Source organism: Schistocerca piceifrons, unplaced genomic scaffold (genome assembly GCF_021461385.2).
Source record: "Schistocerca piceifrons isolate TAMUIC-IGC-003096 unplaced genomic scaffold, iqSchPice1.1 HiC_scaffold_954, whole genome shotgun sequence".
In the NCBI taxonomy this organism is placed as follows: Eukaryota; Metazoa; Arthropoda; class Insecta; order Orthoptera; family Acrididae; genus Schistocerca; species Schistocerca piceifrons.
In genome coordinates, this window is record NW_025729228.1 from 1,217,501 (window position 1) to 1,222,500 (window position 5,000).

At 52.8% G+C, this 5,000-nt stretch overlaps 1 non-coding gene across 1 annotated transcript in view; it reads left to right on the forward strand.

Annotated features, from left to right (window-relative positions):
- Positions 1–3,538: 3,538 nt before the first annotated feature.
- The window catches only part of LOC124773563, a 1,909-nt gene continuing 447 nt past the window's right edge, over positions 3,539–5,000 (forward strand). The window contains exon 1 of the ribosomal RNA XR_007014806.1: positions 3,539–5,000. This exon is cut by the window's right edge and continues 447 nt beyond it. This is a non-coding gene — a ribosomal RNA (small subunit ribosomal RNA).

The window sequence follows — 5,000 nt, forward strand, 5'->3', positions numbered from 1 at the left end:
CAACTGTCCGTATACATGCTGAAAGAGTCTGCCCACAATGGGAACCACACGTCAGCCAGCCACTCTGATCACGCACCACTCTCTGCTTCTAACGGGCGCACATACAATATGTAAGCACCAGCATGGAACAACATCCAGTGCATCCTCTCCGCCACATTACACAATCCACACTATCACAACCAGACCAGGAGGTCCATGCGGAAAATACAATATCCCACCCTTTCGACATCCACCATTGCGCAGATCAGGCACCAACACCCACACATGTCCTATACAACGGTGCACCCAACATCACAATAGTACCTCCTGTCACAGCGCACAAACAATGACATGAGTCAAAGACACAGGTCTGACACAAGCATAGAATTGGAGCGCCGCCTCTAATAAGCCAAAGGTGCATCCTGACGTGACAAATCTGATCATGTCACAAGCATTCACTTACTATAATCACTATCAACGAACCTGCCGCCCCCGCCCCCCCCTACACCTTTCCTTACAACAACGTGTAACCTAACCTAACCTAACCTATGTTGTACCTTAACCTAACCTATGTTGTACCTTAACCTAACCTATGTTGTACCTTAACCTAACCTATGTTGTACCTTAACCTAACCTATGTTGTACCTTAACCTAACCTATGTTGTACCTTAACCTAACCTATGTTGTGCCTTAACCTAACCTATGTTGTGCCTTAACCTAACCTATGTTGTGCCTTAACCTAACCTATGTTGTGCCTTAACCTAACCTATGTTGTGCCTTAACCTAACCTATGTTGTGCCTTAACCTAACCTATGTTGTGCCTTAACCTAACCTATGTTGTGCCTTAACCTAACCTATGTTGTGCCTTAACCTAACCTATGTTGTGCCTTAACCTAACCTATGTTGTGCCTTAACCTAACCTATGTTGTGCCTTAACCTAACCTATGTTGTGCCTTAACCTAACCTATGTTGTGCCTTAACCTAACCCATGTTGTGCCTTAACCTAACCCATGTTGTGCCTTAACCTAACCCATGTTGTGCCTTAACCTAACCCATGTTGTGCCTTAACCTAACCCATGTTGTGCCTTAACCTAACCCATGTTGTGCCTTAACCTAACCCATGTTGTGCCTTAACCTAACCCATGTTGTGCCTTAACCTAACCCATGTTGTGCCTTAACCTAACCCATGTTGTGCCTTAACCTAACCCATGTTGTGCCTTAACCTAACCCATGTTGTGCCTTAACCTAACCCATGTTGTGCCTTAACCTAACCCATGTTGTGCCTTAACCTAACCCATGTTGTGCCTTAACCTAACCCATGTTGTGCCTTAACCTAACCCATGTTGTGCCTTAACCTAACCCATGTTGTGCCTTAACCTAACCCATGTTGTGCCTTAACCTAACCCATGTTGTGCCTTAACCTAACCCATGTTGTGCCTTAACCTAACCCATGTTGTGCCTTAACCTAACCCATGTTGTGCCTTAACCTAACCCATGTTGTGCCTTAACCTAACCCATGTTGTGCCTTAACCTAACCCATGTTGTGCCTTAACCTAACCCATGTTGTGCCTTAACCTAACCCATGTTGTGCCTTAACCTAACCCATGTTGTGCCTTAACCTAACCCATGTCGTGCCTTAACCTAACCCACGTTGTGCCTTAACCTAACCCACGTTGTGCCTTAACCTAACCCACGTTGTGCCCTAACGTAACCCACGTTGTCCCCTAACGTAACCCACGTTGTCGCCTAACGTAACCCACGTTGTCGCCTAAACCTGCTCTGTAATTGTTATACGACTCGTTCAATTAGTGTAGTGTTGCCCACCCGCAACCCTCGCAATATAGTTCGCTACTCGCACTCCCCGCTCCCCTGTGTATCGCTTCATGTTAAACACCTTGCAAGTCTTGCTCACTTTCCACATGCTCCTGCTGTACACTGTAATGTGGATGGCAGCAGGACGTACATGCCGCCCCTCCCCACGTCCCCACCTTGCCCCCTGCCTTCGCAAGCTGGTTGGTGAGAACTTTGCATGTTCAATGCCCTCCGCATGCGACGTACTCAGGCTACGTTGTGGTGCGGCCTGTGTCAACTGTCCGCTAATGTCGTACGCGTAAACCACAATCTGTACTGCACATTCGTCCTTATGTACTGAATGATACATCGTGGCACATGTGTGACCGTACAACGACTGCGCCCAAAAACGGCGGACCATACAGTGCAAATATTGTGCACGCAGCTACGTGTCGTCTCCCTATGAGAGCTGGATTGCAGTGTGGTACGCCATAGAGACGTGTGGGAGGAACGGACGCCGTGGATGGCGATCAGCATGAGCTGTCTGTTGATGTATTCGGACCTAGTCGTCTCTCCTCACACACCGTGATGGCATGGTGCACCGCGTTCCATATCTGCGACATGCTACAGAGGCCGGTTGACAGTCGTTCGAGCAATGGACATCGCATACGTACGGGGGCCACCTTCCACGTATTGTCTAGGCGTGCACATTTTGTTGCGTGTATGTGGGCAGACGTAGTGTGGCGTGACACCTGACACAGGCATGCAATAATCGTGGAAGTTGCAAATGGCGATGGACGCCTGCGTTTTCTGGTGAAGTTACGCAAATGAACAAATGGTAACCTGTTGTGGTGCGGTTGTTCTCGCTAGGGGTGAATCGGTGATGGCGACGATAGGTTGAGGTACTAACCGGTTGTTCCAGCGATACCCACCATGCCGACGAAACTGAACGGCATCTGGGTGTGAAGCGATACGCGGCGGTGGCTGGGTGGGACCGTCCCCGGCCGGTGAGGGGGCGCCTCCCGGCGTGCTGGCCGCGCGGTGCGTGGGCGCACGCGCTACAGCCGGCTGGTGGGGGCGGCCAGTGGCAGGCGCGCCGGCCGACGGACGCGGCAGGCGTCGCAGCTGCGCGCCGGCGCACCCTGCGCGCGGCGCCGTGCGGCCAAAGTAGGTCCTCGCGGGCCCGGTGCGAAGCGCGGTGGACATCTTCAGTGTGCTGGTCCGATTGAGGACTGTGTGCGTTGAGGATGCGCCGCCGCCCGGCGCTCGGCGCCGCGACGCCGTCTGCTGCTCGGTCGCCCCAGCGGTTCTCGCTGGTGGTTTGTATCGCAGCTGTGCGGATGTGTTGGCGCGTGCGCTGTGCTGGGAGAGTTCGCTTCGGCACCCAAGTGGGGCTTTTGTCCTTCTGTGGCGCTGGCGTTGGAGCTGCCGGTCACCGTAGGTGGCGCGTGTTGTCTCCCGCCGGCAATGCCACGACAGCACGCTCCCGGGCCTCTGTCGGCAGCGGCAAGCTCAGTTGGGAGCACGGGTGGTCGCACCGAAAGCGTCTACTCGCCTAACTCCGGGCGATTGCGCCTCTCTCGAACCCGACCAAGTACTTGGGACGGCGCTGCGCGCCGCCGGGACCTGAGAGGGTTTCGAGGTGTATTGTGCAGGGGAGCTCAGCCTCCTCCTGTTTGCAGAATGATTGAGCGGACGCTTGCGTGTTCGCGCGGGCCCCCGGGACACACTCCCGGGCGGCCGGCTGCTCAGCTCTAGTTGACGCAGCTCCCTGGTTGATCCTGCCAGTAGTCATATGCTTGTCTCAAAGATTAAGCCATGCATGTCTCAGTACAAGCCGCATTAAGGTGAAACCGCGAATGGCTCATTAAATCAGTTATGGTTCCTTAGATCGTACCCACGTTACTTGGATAACTGTGGTAATTCTAGAGCTAATACATGCAAACAGAGTCCCGACCAGAGATGGAAGGGACGCTTTTATTAGATCAAAACCAATCGGTCGGCTCGTCCGGTCCGTTTGCCTTGGTGACTCTGAATAACTTTGGGCTGATCGCACGGTCCTCGTACCGGCGACGCATCTTTCAAATGTCTGCCTTATCAACTGTCGATGGTAGGTTCTGCGCCTACCATGGTTGTAACGGGTAACGGGGAATCAGGGTTCGATTCCGGAGAGGGAGCCTGAGAAACGGCTACCACATCCAAGGAAGGCAGCAGGCGCGCAAATTACCCACTCCCGGCACGGGGAGGTAGTGACGAAAAATAACGATACGGGACTCATCCGAGGCCCCGTAATCGGAATGAGTACACTTTAAATCCTTTAACGAGTATCTATTGGAGGGCAAGTCTGGTGCCAGCAGCCGCGGTAATTCCAGCTCCAATAGCGTATATTAAAGTTGTTGCGGTTAAAAAGCTCGTAGTTGGATTTGTGTCCCACGCTGTTGGTTCACCGCCCGTCGGTGTTTAACTGGCATGTATCGTGGGACGTCCTGCCGGTGGGGCGAGCCGAAGGCGTGCGACCGCCCCGTGCGTGCTCGTGCGTCCCGAGGCGGACCCCGTTGAAATCCTACCAGGGTGCTCTTTATTGAGTGTCTCGGTGGGCCGGCACGTTTACTTTGAACAAATTAGAGTGCTTAAAGCAGGCAAGCCCGCCTGAATACTGTGTGCATGGAATAATGGAATAGGACCTCGGTTCTATTTTGTTGGTTTTCGGAACCCGAGGTAATGATTAATAGGGACAGGCGGGGGCATTCGTATTGCGACGTTAGAGGTGAAATTCTTGGATCGTCGCAAGACGAACAGAAGCGAAAGCATTTGCCAAGTATGTTTTCATTAATCAAGAACGAAAGTTAGAGGTTCGAAGGCGATCAGATACCGCCCTAGTTCTAACCATAAACGATGCCAGCCAGCGATCCGCCGCAGTTCCTCCGATGACTCGGCGGGCAGCCTCCGGGAAACCAAAGCTTTTGGGTTCCGGGGGAAGTATGGTTGCAAAGCTGAAACTTAAAGGAATTGACGGAAGGGCACCACCAGGAGTGGAGCCTGCGGCTTAATTTGACTCAACACGGGAAACCTCACCAGGCCCGGACACCGGAAGGATTGACAGATTGATAGCTCTTTCTTGATTCGGTGGGTGGTGGTGCATGGCCGTTCTTAGTTGGTGGAGCGATTTGTCTGGTTAATTCCGATAACGAACGAGACTCTAGCCTGCTAACTAGTCGCGTGACATCCTT